Below are 18,544 nucleotides of genomic sequence, written 5' to 3' on the forward strand. Positions count from 1 at the left end.
AGAATTGTCGTAAGCTCTGATTAACCTTTGCTTTACGACGCGAGGTAAAGCTTAGGCTAATTAGGGTGTTACATGGATCATCTCTGATTTAGCTTCTTTTCAAATTCACTCTCTTGTTACGTTGCTTCTATCAATTGGATCTTTGAATATCACTTTCAGGTTCTTTGCAATAGTTATTCCGTATGCTTTTATGTTCCCCATAAAGATCCCTATTTATGCTTTGGAAATTTTTATTTAGCTGGTTTAGATGAAAGAGGATGATTACGTTAAGTAGTTGACAGCAAGCCTAAAGTCTTGCTTAATCTTCACGAACAGGAAATGGTTGCTCTAATGGATGACTTTGATCCCTGTATACCTTGGTGTTGTACATGCTTGCTAAGCACTTTCAAGAATCAATTGACGATGCATAATTTTTGTAGATATAGTACCTATCCCACTGAATGTAGGTTCTATAAGGGGCATATAAATTCTAAATTGGAGGTGAAAATTACAGATTCTGTACAATATACTTTACGTAGTAGAGATGATAATTTTGCATTGGATGGATGGACATATTGAACAAGAACAATATAGGGTTAATAATGAATGTATTAAACAAAAGGCTTGGATGTTGATGACATGTCATCTTATGTTAGCTTTTCAAGCATTTTTTCACTTGTTTCATTAGGTTTTATGCACTTTCTTATATTGTAAGTAAGTAATTTAGAGTGGATTTGCATGGTTTTGTTGAATCAATCAACCATCCTTTATTTGACACAAAATCATGAGGTTTAAGCTAGAATTGGTTAGTTTTTGAATGATTTATAAACCTTGTGAATTTGGTGATGCTTTGATTGGTTGTTTTAATTACTTGTAGGAGAAGAAAAGAAAGAAAAAAGGAAAGCGTGGCCTAAGGAAACAAAAGCGTGGTGCATCAACTAAGGCAAGGCCATGGCGCTCTCTTATTGAGCGCAGCGCTCTCTATTTGAGTGCTAGTCCAAAGCCAAGGAAGCAAGGCCAAGGCGCTACGTTGGGTGATTTAACCGAGCGCTACAAGGAACCAAAGAGAACAAGGAAAAATCAATAGCGCTCAGTTAACTTTGTTAACTTTATCGGGCGCCTCATGAGAAAAAAAGCAAGGCAATGTCAAGGAAAGGTGGAGCAAAGGTTCGAACCTTGTGCTAGGAACGAAGGAGTGCTACAAGGCTTGCAAGGAAATTGGCCAAAATGGCTTCACAAAGAATCGAACTAGGCACATGATGAACCAAGAGAAGCGCTACACCAAGCAAGGGAGCAAAGGCATTGGGCACTCAGTTACTTTACTTCACTGAGCGCCATTACTTCATAAAGGAAATTGGCCAAAAGGTGCACCAAAGTGGCTTCACTGGGAATCGAAGGGGGAGCTTCCACTCAAAGCAAAGGGCGCTGCGTTGTGTTAGTTCACTGAGCGCTATACTTGCAAGGAAATTGGGCACAAAATGCATTCACCATTGTTCGAATTGGGAACCTCACATACAAAGCAAAGGCGCTGCGTTAGTTTAGTTAACTTAGCGCTATGAAGGCACGAGCCCAAGAAACAAACTATGTAGTGCTACGTTTGCTCATTCAACTGAGCGCTTCCCTGAGGGGCCTTGGTCCAAAATTAATTAAATTCAATTCTTCACCAAATTTGAAAAGCCCACTCCAAAGTCTGAAGATCAAAAATTAGAAAGTGTATAAATAGGAGTTATTTTGATTTGTGGAGGACTTTGGACTCTCACTTTTGAACCTTCTTTTATTTTTAGTTTTATTTTTTAGCTCACTTTTACATTTTAGCTTTGAATTGGGAAAATTGGGATTGAGATTTGAGTTCTCTTCCTCCTTTTCTTACTTCTGCATTTTTTGCTTTCTGTTTTGCAATTTTGGATTGAGATTGAAGAAATTCTGTTTCAAATCTTGATCTGAAATCCATTTTTGTTCTTCTTCTACATAATTAAGAGAATTGAGGATTAAATCTGAGTTTCCTTTACTGCTTTCATTTACAATTCTTCTGCAATTTGTTTTCTGTTTGATCAAGGAAGGAATTGAGATCTAGATCTACTTTCTAGTCTCATTGATTCCCTGAGATCTTGAATTTCTTTCCTAGCTTTTACAATTGAGCTGAATTTACTTTCTGTTTTGTTCTTCAAGCAATTTTGCTATTCTGTTTAGATCTTCTATAATTTATTTCATCTCCTCCTTCTCTGATTGATTGCATTTTACATTTACCTGTTGAATTCTAAATCCCAGCTCCCACATAACTTTACTATTTAAGCAATTTACATTTATTGCACTCTAAGCATCAGTCATTTACATTACTTGCTCTTTAAGATTCAGCTCTTTTACTTTCTTGCAATTTAAGTTTCATGCAATTTAATCTTCTGCACTTTATTTCTCTGTCAATTTCCCCTCTTCCTTCTATTTTCATGCAATTTAGCTTCTGTTTATCACAATTCACTCAACTCATCAACTGTTTGCTTAACTAAATCAACCATCTAACTAAAATTGCTCAATCCTTCAATCCCTGTGGGATCGACCTCACTCATGTGAGTAATTACTACTTGATGCGACCCGGTACACTTGCCGGTGAATTTTGTGTTGGATCGTTTTCCACACATCAAGTTTTTGGCGCCGTTGCCGGGGATTGATCTAGATTGACAATCATTAAGTAAGATGGTGGTCTAGATTAAGCACTTTTTCTTTGTTTTTGTTTATTTTCTTTATTTTTAACTAACACACTAACTCTACTAACTCTCACTGCACTCAAGCTACAGAGTGCTCTTGTGTTTCTTGTTGTTCTGGTTGTATGACAGAAGCTAGGAGAGAGGTCTCCACCTCTGGTGATCGTGACAAAAGGACTCTTCGAAGACTGAGAAGGGAAACCAGAGGAAAAGGAGTCATTGGTGGAGAAAATTTTGAAGAAGAATACCAGGAAATGGAGGAGAATCCAACAAATCCACCAGTGGGAGTGGCCAACAACAATGGTCAACCACAAAGGAGAGTCTTAGCTTCATATACATTTGCTAATCCAAGGCATTGTGGGAGTAGCATTCTTACCCCAAATGTCAATGCAAACAACTTTGAATTGAAGCCCCAGCTCATCACATTGGTACAAAACAACTGCTCCTATGGAGGAAGTCCAATAGAAGATCCAAACCAGCATTTATCTACCTTCTTGAGGATCTGTGATACAGTGAAATCCAATGGTGTGCATCCAGAAACATATAAATTACTATTGTTCCCATTTTCATTGAGGGACAAGGCTGCTCAATAGCTTGAAACCTTCCCCTAAGGAAGCATCACTAGCTGGGAGGATCTAGTGAATAAATTCTTAGCCAAGTTCTACCCCCCTCAAAGGATCATTAGGCTCAAGACTGAGGTGCAAACATTCACACAGATGGATGCAGAATCTCTCTATGAGGCTTGGGAGAGATACAAGGCTCTAATTAGAAAATGTTCCCCTGAAATGTTCAATGAATGGGACATCCTTCAGAACTTCTATGAAGGATTGACTCTGAAAGCTACAACTGATGAAGACAGCAGAGGAAGCCCAAAACCTCATTGATATGGTGGCAAATAATCAATACTTCTTTTCTCATCAAAGGCAACACCAACCAGCCCAAAGGAAAGGAGTCTTGGAGTTGGAAGGTGTGGACACCATCCTAGCTCAAAACAAGGTAATGCAACAGTAAATCCAGCAACAATCTGAGTAGATGGCTAAGAGAATTGATAGCCTCCAAGTTACAGCAGTGAATACAAGCCAACCATCACCCACATGGGGGCAAAATAAAGAAAACCAAGAAGATCAGCAGTAGGAACAAATTCAATATGTGCACAACCAAGGCTCAGGCCAAAATAAAGTTTATGGTGACACCTACAATTCATCCTAGAAGAACCATCCAAATCTCAGATGGGGAGATAACCACAATCAAAACCAGCAACCATGGCAAAGAAATTCAAACCAAAAAAACTCAAGAAACACAAGCAATAACAACCAGCAAAACACTAACCCCAATCCATACAGAAAACCCCAAAACAACTACCCAAATTCCAGCTACTATCCACCCAATAACCCAACCACTAACTAAAACACCTATCATTTACCTTCAACATCTCACAACCAGCCACAAACATCACAAGACACTTAAAGGATCTCCAATTTGGAGATATTGATGAAAAAGATGATGAAGCACCAAGAGATAACAAGCAAGAATCAGGAAGCTTTAATAAGAAACTTAGAGAGGCAGATTGGACAACTGTCCAAACAAGCGGTGATCAAAAGGCCAACAAGCTCACTCCCAAGTGATACCATTCCAAATCCTAAAGAGGATTACAAAGCCATCCAACTGAGGAGTGGAAGAACCTTGGTGAAAGACAAAGAAGATAACAAAAAGCCTATGGACAATGACAGAGCTAGCAGCAAGCATGATAAAGCCAACAATAAGGAAGAAGATGTACTAAGCAAGCAAGCTCAAGAGAAGCTTAATGAAAAGGATGACCAGCCAAAAAATCTAAGTAAAGGGAAGCAAGTAATGGAAGAACCATCTCAAGGACAGAAGCAAGTGGAGAAGGCTCTCACACCTCCCTTGCCATACCCTCAAAGGTTCAACAAGGAGACCAAGGATCAACACTTCCCCAAATTCCTTGAAGTCTTCAAGAAGTTGGAAATCAACATCCCCCTGGCCGAAGCATTAGAGCAGATGCCTCTATATGCTAAATTTCTGAAAGAACTTATCAATAAGAAGAGAAGCTGGCATGAGAAAGAAACCATTATGCTTACACAAGAGTGTAGTGCTGTAATTTAAAGAGGTCTCCCACCAAAACTCAAAGATCCTAGGGGCTTCTTTGGTGCACGAAATTGTGATGTCCAGGCTCGAACAATCCCTGGTAATGCCTCCAAAGCTTGGTGCTTTGATCTTAATTCATAATTGTCACAACTTCGATACACGTTCTTGGGTGCGAATGGATATCTTAGAAGAGAAATAAGAAGAATTGAATAGAAAACAGTAGTACCTTGCATTAATCTTTGAGGAACAGCAGAGCTCCACACCTTAATCTATGGAGTGCAGAAACTCTACCGTTGAAAATACATAAGTGAAGGTCTAGGCCTGGCCGAGATGGCCAGCCCCCTAAACGAGATCACAGGATCAAAATACAATCCAGGATGCCTAATACAATAGTAAGAGGTCATATTTATAATAAACTAGTTACTAGGGTTTACATGAGTAAGTAATTGATGCATAAATCCACTTCCGGGGCCCACTTGGTGTGTGCTTGGGCTTGGGCTTGAGTGTTACACGTGCAGAGGCCATTTGTGGAGTTGAACGCCAAGTTCTGTGCCAGTTTGGGCGTTCAACTCTGGTTTTGGATCCTTTTCTGGCGCTGGACGCCAGATTTGGGCAGAAGGCTGGCGTTGAACGCCAGTTTACGTCATCAATTCTTGGCCAAAGTATGGACTATTATATATTGCTGGAAAGCCCTGGATGTCTACTTTCCAACGCAATTAGAATCGCGCCATTTCGAGTTCTACTTTAATATGAATTCCAGGAATCTTGCCATGTTAGTCTAAAGCTTCAGTCCAGGAATTAGACATGGCTCACTAGCCAACCAAGCTTTCAATGAAAGCTCCAGTCCAAAACACTAGACATGGCCAATGGCCAGCCAAGCTTCAGCAGGTGATCAGAAACAGTAGCAGGTGGATTAACTCCAACTAACTTGCTTTTGATAACAAATTGCTGCCTCAGTCCAAATGAATTTAGACATGGCTTTACAGCCAGCCAGGCTGCAACATATAATTACATGGGCTGGAGTGATTAGTTGAATACCAATCCCAAAGTAGTTTGGGTATGGCTTTACAGCCAGATAAGATTCAACATATTTCATGAAACACTAGAATTCATTCTTAAAAATTTTGAAACCACAGAATAATTTATTTTTGAAAACATTTTTATTTTTTTCGAAAACAGATGAGAAAATTTTAGAAATATTTTTGAAAAATTTTTGAAAATAAAACGAAAAGAAAATTACCTAATCTGAGCAATAAGATGAGCCGTCAGTTGTCCAAACTCAAACAATCCCCGGCAACGGCGCCAAAAACTTGGTGCTGTTGCCGGATCAAAAGGGAATCTGGCACTGATGTGACCGGACCAAAAGCTTACCGAAGACTCAAACAATCCCCGGCAACAGCGCCAAAAACTTGGTGCACGAAATTGTGATGTCCAGGCTCGAACAATCCCTGGTAATGCCTCCAAAGCTTGGTGCTTTGATTTTAATTCATAATTGTCACAACTTCGATACAACTAACCAGCAAGTGCACAGAAGAACTGAATAGAAAACAGTAGTACTTTGCATTAATCTTTGAGGAACAGCAGAGCTCCACACCTTAATCTATGGAGTGCAGAAACTCTACCGTTGAAAATACATAAGTGAAGGTCCTTTAACATAAAAACTAATGAAAACATCCCTAAAAGTAACTAGATCCTACTAAAAACATACTAAAAACAATGCCAAAAAGCGTATAAATTATCCGCTCATCATTCTTCTTACCTTGTACTATTGGCAATATAACCATAAAAAGGGCACTGTGTGACTTAGGGGCCAGTATTAATCTAATCCCTTATTCTATGATGAGAAAGCTATGCATAGAGGAAGTAAAGCCCACACAAATGTCACTAGAGCTCGTGGACAAATCATTGGTGTTTCCCAAAGGAGTAATTGAAAACCTTTTGGTCAAGGTGGATAAGTTCATATTCCCTGCAGACTTTGTGATCCTGGATCTAGGAGAAGAAGGGAGTGAATCTATTATCTTGGGAAGACCATTCCTAGCCACAGCAAGAGCCATTATAGATGTTGAACAAGGAGAGCTAACTCTAAGGGTGCATGATGAAAGCATTACCCTGAATGTCTTTCCAAAAGCACATCATAATAAGGAAAAAGAAAAATGCATGGAGGTTGACAAAGTAGACTTGCAGTGGAAGGAAGAAACCAAAAAGACACTCATTGATTCCCTTCCAGAACAACAGACAAGCAGCAAAGCAGGACAAAAGGAGAATGAGACTCTAAAGAATGATGAGAGAAAGCAAGAAGGAGGTGAAGTGTTAGCTACTAAGAAGACAGATTTCAAAACACAGCTCATTGTCAAAGGAAAAGAATCACCAAAAAAAGGGAAGAAAAACAAGAAAAAGGGTCCAAAAGGGTGGAAAAAGAAAAAGATCCCAACTGAAGGATTTTCAAAGGGAGGTAAAGTGTAGTTAATTTACCAGCAGTTAGGGACAAATAAAAAATCTGATGATTACTACACTATCAACAGGATACTCTCACTGGAGCATGCAGAGATTGAACATCAAGACACTGGGAGGAAGCACATTGTGAGAGGAGACAAACTGAGACATCACAATCATCAACCACCCTAATGAGGGTCCAATGTCAAGCTAGTGACAATAAAAAAGCGCTCCATGGGAGGCAACCCATGATTTAATATTCTTGCTTTGGTTTTTAACTTCAATAATCAATGGTCCTTCTAGCATGAATTTGAATTCTCATGAGTATATATGATAATTGCATGCATTGTCTTGAAGCATATGCTCGATTTCTAAGTTTATTGTGCCTGACGGCACTCCAAAATAGCTTCTCAAGCTGCCTTAGGATGTATACTTAGTCATTTTGATGGAGTGTATAGCCAAACATTAAGTTTGGTGTTTACATATGCAGAGAATTTTAGAAAAATCACTTTTATTCATAGACTTAAATTTATGAACAGATGGATCATATATTGCTTCAATTTTTTTTAGCTTATGGTATCATAGTAAGAAATAAAATGTTCTTTATAATGAATGAGCCAATTGTGGTAGATACTCACTGAGTTTTACATGGATCCCTTAACAAAGAACAAGTTTGGTGTCTACCAAATCTTTGTTCAAAATCTAAGGAGCATGATTGGTCATTTAAATAAGGAACATGTAGAATTATCTTTCTTTATTACTCATTACCCCACTACCGTACCATGATTTAAATAAGGCTTTGTCTTAATTTTGTAGGACAAAGAAGATTTAGAAGAAGACAAAACAAGGAAGCAAGCACGGTCATGACAAGGTAACAATGAGAGTCACATGTGCTTAGAGAAGCGTGCTCTCTTGGGAAACAAAATCTGCATGCTTTGAAACCTTGAAGGCCGAAGTACATGCATCCAATGGGGGAGCAATCCTTGTCAACCTTCAACTATGCATGCAAGCCGTCCATACTATAAGCTCCCTACAATGCTTCACTCAATCTACACCCTTTATTCTTGTTTAGTTGAACTCTCCCCACTTGTGGTTACATCTTTATGATTCATGTTTTGATTATAAATAGGTGGTGATACCTCCTAGCTCACATATCCTTTTCCTACTCATACAAGATCTCTCCACTTATAAGTCTTTGTTTCATTCTTCTCCCCTTCCAAACACGTTCCAACAACCCTTCCTCACCCGTACCTCACCTCAACCAAAGTGCACCCTTGTTTTTTTTCCTTTCTTTTCAATATCATGGCTTCTTCAAGCTTTAGAAGAAGGAAAGGCAAGGAGCAAGTGGTGGCTGAACCCTCAACCTATGACCAAAAGAAATTTAAATCTCAGTTTCATAAAGCAAGGTATCATAGGCTCATGGAGTCAAAGCATGTTATTCCAGAGATGAGTTTTTGGCTAAGGGAGGGAGAGTATCCCATCATGAGACAAATTACCAAGGAAAGGAGGTGGGAACTTTTGTGTGAACCTTTAACAGACATCAGTGCAGTCATGATAAGAGAATTCTACGCAAATACTGTGAAGGCAAGCCAGGACAAACCCCCTTATAAGAGCTATGTCAGAGGTGTTGAGGTAGATTTCAGTCCACCATCAGTCATGAGGGCCCTACAGTTGAGAGTAATAACCTATGGAGAGCGTAGCTTTGAGGAAAGGTTGCAGGGTGAGAATGACCCTGACGAGATATTACATGGGTTATGCTTTGAAGGCAGAGACTGGGAAAGGGATTCAGAGGGAGCTCCAAGCCACTTGAACAGAACAGATCTCATACCTGAGGCCAAATGGTGGTATGAGATAGCAAGGAGGTCTATACTCCCTACTGGAAATGTAACAACCCTGATTTTCGAGTACATGAGATCTTTTCTGAAAGTACGGATTTCTCCGGAAGATCAGTAAAGGGAACACCTCTAATATATCATCAAGCATCCCAATCCTCATTGTCATTATGTCATCCTTAAGCTAGAACCTTTTCTGAGACAAGCTCGATAATGCAGTCACGAAGAACCTAGTTTTTGAACCGTATCGGTTAGGAGTTTTGATTCTAGTTTTCGTAAATAGTCTCAGTTTGATGAACTGGACTCGATTCATGATAGAAGAGAGATAGTAGTATAATATTAGTATTATATTAGTATTAGAAGATGATTGAATGATATTATAAGGTTACCTGGTCTGTTTTAGTTAGAAAAGGAAATCGGTTTAACCAGGTTTATGGTTTACTGGTGCAGCTTAGCACCAGCACTCTCTGATGACTTTAGCAATGCTAAGGCCTCATCATACATGTTATATTCTCATAATAAATATGTTACTATGTCATTTATGCTAGTAGCTCAGAAAATAATTTTTAGAGATGTTTTTACGAGTGTTCCGATATATCTAGTTTTAGTAGTTATACACCTGAGATATTTTAATATTATTTTAACCCACCTCCAAGACAACCAATCACAACTCACCTTACACCCCCAAGACCTCCAAGACTGTCTCATTTCATCATTTTGGCCGAAAATAACAAGAGACAAAAGAGAGAAACTTTCATGAACACTTAATCTTCAAAGCTTGATTTCTTCTGAAATAAAACTCAAATCAAAACTCCGATTTCACCAAAATGATCCTCTCTTCTTCCTCTACATAACCATGTAACATATCGAGGATGGAAATAAGGTGAGATGGCTGTCTCCCTCCCTCTTCAATTCGGGTTTCAAGGAAACATGCTTAAACAAGTATTTTCTTGATGTTCTTCCTTAGATCTCTTGCTTAGCTTGATTTGTGGGCCAAAGATCTTTGATTTCTTGCACATTTAAGGTGAGGATAACCTTCCTAAGACGCTGCTGAAGTTTTTTTAGATGATGGTTTAGAGTTTTAAAGTTGTTCTTGATGTGTTTTAGGAGGAAAAAGTGCCTTAAGAACACTTCAAAGAGTAACCGGATTTGGAGCAGCAAATCAAGGTAGGGTTTGACGAATTTAATCTTGATTGATTGTGTTTGAGTTGTGTGATTATAATATGGTTTGGCTGTGCTTGAAATTGATTGTTTGTATGAGTAATTCTTGTTGAAATTTTGGTGAAAATTTGATGAAATTTGATGAAATTCAAGCTATGAATGTGTGTTCTTGTGGCTGCTGGAAAACGAAACCCTAGAGCTTAAATTGAGGTTCAATTTGTGTTGAAATCATGAGGAAAAGATTGGGTTTTAGTGGCTGGAAATTTATTATGAATTTTGGTAAAAATCGATTGCTGAAAAGATTGAAAAACGGGTAAAAACAGAAAAAGAATCTGAAGAATATATGAAGAACACGGAGAACACTTTGAGTGTGGTGAAGAACATTGAAGAACACCTTTTAGATCTTAAAAAGGGCAAGGAAGTAAATATTTTGGCGTTTGAGGGGTTATTTTGTAATTTCTGAAAGTTAGGGTGGTTAAAGTAGAAATATTAAAAGTTACGGGTGGTAAAAAGTGAATTTATAAAGTAAAAGGTTAAAGGAAGGTAATTTTCGAAAATATATTAATAAAATAATAAATAATAATAAAATATTAAATAATAATATTTAATTAAAAATAATATTTTAATAAAAATAATAAAATAATACGAAAAAGGCAGTTTTCTGTAAAAGCTTTAGAAAGACAACTTTAAATGCAGAATCTCATAATTACCTTCATAAAACACTTAAGGAGTGGTAATAACATGTTAGTGAGGCAAAGATAAAGAAAAGATAAAAATTTAAAGAAAAGATAAAAACCAAAGAAAAAGTCTGTAAAATTTTAATGACAAAAAATAGACAGAGACTAGTGAACGAACTAGGGCAACTTAGTTAGTACTTGAGTTGCGACTAGGATTAGGTATAATATGAAAAGTTAAACTGTTTCAGTATAGACTTAATGAACCTATACTTGGGACAGGATAACTATTCATACTGAAATTTACATAAGCTTTAAATACATACGTTAAGCAGAGAAATCAGAGTAGAGTAAAGAGACAAAAGAGATGAGTAATACAACAAAGAGATATTTGTTTTGTGTACATTTGTTGCATTAAGGCAACTCCATAGTTATTTGTTTGTTCATCTACTGCATTGAGGCAGTCAGATAAATAGTGGTACGACCACAGAACGTTTTCCAGTGCTACACAGCTATTGAGAATGCCGCACCTGTAACGCAAGGATTGCTTACAGAGTATATGACTTCATACACGGCTGGAATGCCGCCACCTGTAAGGCAGAGTCTGCTTACAGAGGATATGACGCATACGTCGGTTAGTAAGAACTGTACCTATGCTGACTGGAAAACCATACCCATTTCAGTTGCTTCGGGTTACGTCGGGAGCAGGTAGAAACTGACAAATGAGCTCATTACCTGCATTAAGGCTAGACATGCATCATACTTGGTTGTGCATTTCGTCCATTATGTTTGTTGTATGAATGTATGTTTTCCTTGTGTGTATTCTATTCTTTGTGTTTGTGTTATTTTCTTGTATTCTTCTGTTTATTTTCTGCTATCTGTTTTCTCTATCTTCTCTATTTATCTGTGTTTTCTATTTACTGCTTCTCTGTATTCTGCTATTAGTATGCTAAACAACATAGAATTAATGAACGTAACTAATAACCCCGGCCCTACTAAGAACTCCCCAGTTCTTACCCCTTCTCTCTCCTTTCCCCCTTCAGATGGAAGTGAGAGTACCTTACCGTAGTTCGTTGATGATGGTTCTGCAAAGAGGATTTCGCTCTAGATAGTCTTCTGAGTCTAGGGTGAATATCGTTCTCTGTTTATATGTATATACTGTGAGACCAGCCAATGTCTTCACCCCGTTTGTACGTGAACTTTAACCTAAATCCTGTGTACGAGACTCCTGCTGTGTGGCTACTTGATGAGGTACCAGAGAGACGTCCTATGGCAATGTCTGATCGTGCAGAGGAGTAGCAGATTATGTTCTACCTTTTGATGACGTTCCACCTGACTTGAGTTTTGAAGACCTAGAACGTACTTTCCCTCGCTTTAGTAGTTTAGAGGGACTAGGTGAGTATAGAGTCTAGGCTAGCCTAGGTGCCAGCTTAGGGACCTCTTGAACAGGTCAGGACTTGGGATGTTGTATGTATATATATGTATATAGTTATTATCTAGCTATATCTAGGGGTTTTCTAACTAAAGGTCTATACTCTAATAAAGGCTGGATCACTAAATATTGTTAGCTGCTTGTGATGTATTTATATGTGGTTGCTTATAACTGTTTTATCTGTTATCAGTTGTGAGTTGATTATGAATGATTTTGTCTATTAATCCAAACATTTTAAAAAAATATATATACCTCGTAAATTAACTACGCTTTTAACAACAAATAAGGCTCATATGATAAATAATAGATAATATTTAGGAAGACAAATTGGTAGCGCTCAGTTTCCGGTATGATCCAGATATATTGAAAATTGGGTCGTTACAATTTGGTATCAGAGCAGTTCGTTCCTAGTACGTAAGATCTTTTTTGAAAGTACGGATGTGTCCAGAAGATCAGTAAAGGGAACACCTCTGATATATCATCATGCATCTCAATCATCATTGTCATTATGTCATCCTTAAGCTGGAACCTTTTTTGAGGCAAGCTCGATAATGCAGTCACGAAGAACCTAGTTTTTGAACCGTATCGGTTAGGAGTTTTGATTCTAGTTTTCGTAAATAGTCTCAGTTTGACGAACCGGACTCGATTCATGATAGAAGAGAGATAATAGTATAATATTAGTATTATATTAGTATTAAAAGATGATTGAATGATATTATAAGGTCACATGGTCTGTTTTAGTTAAAAATAGAAAATCAGTTTAACCAGGTTTACGGTTTACTGGTGCAGCTTAGCACCAGCACTCTCTGATGACTTTAGCAATGCTAAGGCCTCATCATACATGTTCTAATCTCATAATAAATATGTTACTAGTGTCATTTATGCTAGTAGCTCATAAAATAATTTTTAGAGATGTTTTTACGAGTGTTCCGATACATCTAGTTTTAGTAGTTATACACCTGAGATATTTTAATATTATTTTAACCCACCTCCAAGCCAACCAATCAAAACTCACCTTACACCTCCATGACCTCCAAGGATGTCTCATTTCATCATTTTGGCCGAAAATAACAAGAGACAAAAGAGAGAAACTTTCATGAACACTTAATCTTCAAAGCTTGATTTCTTCTGAACTAAAACTCAAATCAAAACTCCGATTTCACCATAATGATCCTCTCTTCTTCCTCTACATAACCATGTAACTTATCAAGGATGAAAATAAGGTGATATGGCTGTCTCCCTCCGTCTTCAATTTGGTTTTCAAGGAAACATGCTTAAACAAGTGTTTTCCTGATGTTCTTCCTTAGATCTCTTGCTTAGCTTGACTTGTGGGCCAAAGATATTTGATTTCCTGCACGTTTAAGGTGAGGATAACCTTCCTAACATGCTTCTGAATTTCGTTTAGTTGAGGGTTTATAGTTTTAAAGTTGTTCTTGATGTGTTTTAGGAGGAAAAAGTGCTTTAAGAACACTTCAAAGAGTAACCGGATTCGGAGCAGCAAATCAAGGTAGGGTTTGATGAATTTAATCTTGATTGATTGTGTTTGAGTTGTGTGATTATAATATGGTTTGGCTGTGCTTGAAATTGATTGTTTGTATAAGTAATTCTTGTTGAAATTTTGGTGAAAATTTGATGAAATTTGATGAAATTCAAGCTATGAATGTGTGTTCTTGTGGCTGCTGGAAACTGAAACCCTAGAGCTTAAATTGAGGTTCAATTTGTGTTGAAATCATGAGGAAAAGATTGGGTTTTAGTGGCTGGAAATTTATTATGAATTTTGGTAAAAATCGATTGCTGAAAAGATTGAAAAACGGGTAAAAACAGAAAAAGAATCTGAAGAATATATGAAGAACACGGAGAACACTTTGAGTGTGGTGAAGAACATTGAAAAACACCTTTTAGATCTTAGAAAGGGCAAGGAGGTAAATATTTTGGTGTTTGAGGGGTTATTTTGTGATTTCTGAAAGTTAGGGTGGTTAAAGTAGAAATATTAAAAGTTACGGGTGGTAAAAAGTGAATTTATAAAGTAAAAGGTTAAAGGAAGGTAATTTTCGAAAATATATTAATAAAATAATAAATAATAATAAAATATTAAATAATAATATTTAATTAAAAATAATATTTTAATAAAAATAATAAAATAATGCGAAAAAGGTAGTTTTCTGTAAAAGCTTTAGAAAGACAACTTTAAGTGCAGAATCTCATAATTACCTTCATAAAACACTTAGGGAGTGGTAATAACATGTTAGTGAGGCAAAGATAAAGAAAAGATAGAAAATTAAAGAAAAGATAAAAACCAAAGAAAAAGTCTGTAAAATTTTAATCACATAAAAACAGACAGAGACTAGTGAACGAACTAGGGCAACTTAGTCATTACTTGAGTTGCGACTAGGATTAGGTATAATATGAAAAGTTAAACTGTTTCAGTATAGACTTAATGAACATATACTTGGGACAGGATAACTATTCATACCGAAATTTACATAAGCTTTAAATACATACGTTAAGCAGAGAAATCAGAGTAGAGTAAAGAGATAAAAGAGACGAGTAATACAACAAAGAAATATTTGTTTTGTGTACATTTGTTGCATTAAGGCACCTCCAGAGTTATTTCTTTGTTCATCTGCTGCATTGAGGCAGTCAGATAAATAGTGGTACGACCACAGAACGTTTTCCAGTGCTACACAGCTATTGAGAGCTATACCTACAACTGATAACCTGGGATCACTTACAGAGGATATTAATTTATACATGACTAGAATGCCGCACCTGTAATGTAAGGATTGCTTACAGAGTATATGACTTCATACACGGCTGAAATGCCGCCACCTGTAAGGCAGAGTCTGCTTAAAGAGGATATGACGCATACGTCGGTTAGTGAGAACTGTACCTATGCTGACTGGAAAACCATACCCATTTCAGTTGCTTCGGGTTGCGTCAGGAGCGGGTAGAAACCGACAAATGAGCTCATTACCTATATTAAGGCTAGACATGCATCATACTTGGTTGTGCATTTCTTCAATTATGTTTGTTGTATGAATGTATATTTTTGATAGCACGAAACCCAATTTGGTCCAGCATGAGAAAGCATTTCTAGCATGATCTCTTCATTCCTCTTTCAAGGTTCAGAAGAGATCCAAGTATGAATAGCTTCTTTTCCAAGATAACTACCCAATTGGATGAAGATCGAAAGCTGACGTTGAGATTTTTGCTAGTAAAGAATGTCATAAAAACAGTCGCGTTGTAGATATAGTCTCTAAACCAACAAAAATCCCTTTGTACAAATGTTTTGGTTGTCACAAGTAACAAACCCCTTTGAAATTGATAACCGAGTATTCAAACCTCGGGTCGTCTTCTCAAGGAATTGCAGGGAGGTATGTTCTTATTATTGGTTATGAAGATTGTAAATTGGGGGTTTTGGAAGTAAGGAAGCAGTATGTTGCATAAAAAGAATAAAATAAAATAGTAATAATAAAATAAACTCTTCGCAAGGTATAAAGACTGGAGGTCCTATCCCAGTTATCCTTATCAATTGTAATGAGAATTGGATTTTTCTCCCACTTTATTAACCTCTAACTATGAAGGTAAGTTAAGTGGATGAATTAATTCTAGAATAATTCCAATTCTCAATCAACAATGAGTTTGATAACTCAAGAGTCACCAATTATTTAACCAAAGCCAAAAGGGGGGAAATTCTACTTGATTGAAAATAATTTAGATAAATCGGGAATTTTAATAAATTAAAGAAAGCAATCATAAGTGTGAAATACCTCAATTAACTCTAATAAAGACATCAAATGTAACATGGAAGAGTTCATAAATTAAATTGAAAAAATAAATAAAAATAAAGAACCTGGGATTGAGAGTCACTCCTAAAACTAAGAGAAATCCTAAATCCTAATCCTAAGAGAGAGAGAGGAGAGAACCTCTCCCTCTAAAAACTATATGAAAAGTAAATTATGGAAGCATAATTATGAATGGATGTATTCCCCCACTTTATAGCCTCTAATCTGTGTTTTCTGGGCCGCAAACTGGGTCAAAAACAGTCCAGAATTCGCTGGTTTCGAATTTTGCCACGCTGGATTTCCGTCACTGCGATGCGGCCACATGGATCACGCGATCGCATCGCTTAGCGTCAGGGGAACTATAGCATATTATATATCAAATTGAAGCTCCAGACGTTAGCTTTCCAACGCAACTGGAACCGCGTCGTTTTGACCTCTGTAGCTAAAGTTATAGCCGTTTGAGTGCGAAGAGGTCAGGCTGGACAGCTTAGCAATTTCTTCAACTTCTTGTATTCCTTCCACTTTTGCATGCTTCCTTTCTATCCTCCAAGCCATTCCTGCCTTATAATATCTGAAAACACTTAACACACATATCAAGGCATCTAATGGTGATAAGAGAGGATTAATATTAGTAATTATAAGTCCAAAGAAGTATAGCATTCTAATTTCAAGTACAATTCATATGCATTGTTTTCAACATTTACTTTGGGACATTTTGTCCCCTTTTTCTTATTTGCTCTTTTTTCTCTTTTTTTTATTTTATACATAATTTTTATTTTTCTTATTTTTCTCAATGCATATGATTAAACTATTGAATGCATGAACATGTCCTAAACATTTCTTTCACATTTTCATAAAGATATATAACACCCAATTCTTAAACCAAATATTTCCAAACTCACTTTTCCTCACACTTAATTCATAAGCATCTCACTAGTCTAAGCTTACCAAGGATTCAAATTAAGAACATTATTGTTTTTCGCTTAGAGTTAATGATGAGCTAAAATAAAGAATAAAAAGGGTAAAATAGGCTCAAATTGGTTTGAAAAGGATAATGAAAGGTAAGGCCATATGGGTATGTAAGCTTAGTGAAACAAAGGCCTCAATCATATAAGTGCATGTATACATCAAATTATGGAAATATAGAATTAAGCAAGACAAAGATCACAATTTTAGAGAGGAAAATACACACTAAAACAAAATTTTTGGTTGATAAAATGCAACCAATTCAAATAGGCTCAAAAATCTCACAGGTTTTGTGTGTTCGAGCTCTAACCATGTTCCAGTATAATATCTCTTCAAACAAGTGTAACATTAAATTTTATTCAAATTAGTGAAATTTTCTAAAAGGTTTCTTGAAAAAGAAAATATTACTTTAACCAGGTGGTAAAATATGCAAAAAGTTCAAACAAATATGCAATCAAACATGCAAATGCAACAATGAACAAACAAATAAAATAAAAATTTTGGTGTTGAGTCAGGAAATAACTAACCCATGGAGATCGGTATCGACCTCCCCACACTTAAAGATTGCACCGTCCTCGGTGCATGCTGAGATGTGCAGGTGGACGGGTTGCTCCAACTGACGCTTGTAACCTATAACTCATCATGGAGAAATCATTCAAATTTCTCATGGAAGGATCAAAAGCCCCAACAAGGCTTTAATAATGGTGGAAGAAACAGGTTTAGCAATAGCAAACCCTTTCCATCATCAACTCAGCAACAGACAGAGAACTCTGAACGACAGCTCAAGAAGACAGGCTTATGGACAAGTAGAGGACGTGTTAGTAAAGGTTGAGGGCCTTTACATCCCTGCTGATTTCATAGTCCTGGATACTGGAAAGGAAGAGGATGAATCCATCATCCTAGGAAGACCTTTCCTGGCCACAGCAAGAGCTGTGATTGATGTTGACAGAGGTGAAATAGTCCTTCAATGGAATGAGAACTCCCTTGTATTCAAAACTCAAGGATCTCCCTCTGCAACCATGGAGAGGAAGCTTGAAAAGCTTCTCTCAAAGCAGAGTCAACCAGAGACCCCACAGTCAAACTCTAAGTTTGGTGTTGGGAGGCCACAACCAAACTCTAAGTTTGGTATTGAACTCCCATATCCAAACTCTAAGTTTGGTGTTGGAGAGTTTCAACAATGCTCTGCAGATCTGTGAGGCTCCATGAGAGCCCACTGTCAAGCTATTGACATTAAAGAAGCGCTTGTTGGGAGGCAACCCAATGTTTATATAATTCTTATTTTTATTGTTTTTCATGTTTTCTTAGGTTCATGATCATGTGGAGTCACAAAATAAACAAAAAAAATTCAAAAACAGAATAAAAAAACAGCAGAAGGAAAATCACACCCTGGAGGAGCATCTGTCTGGCGTTCAAACGCCAGAACAGAGCATAGTTCTGGCGCTGAACGCCCAGAATAGGAGCATCCTGGCGCTGAACG

At 37.1% G+C, this 18,544-nt stretch overlaps 1 pseudogene; it reads left to right on the forward strand.

The window, feature by feature from the left end:
- LOC107643633 overlaps window positions 1–18,544 on the forward strand; it is a 38,793-nt pseudogene that overhangs the window by 6,059 nt on the left and 14,190 nt on the right.

This window comes from Arachis ipaensis, chromosome B05, assembly GCF_000816755.2.
Source record: "Arachis ipaensis cultivar K30076 chromosome B05, Araip1.1, whole genome shotgun sequence".
NCBI classification, from domain to species: domain Eukaryota; kingdom Viridiplantae; phylum Streptophyta; class Magnoliopsida; order Fabales; family Fabaceae; genus Arachis; species Arachis ipaensis.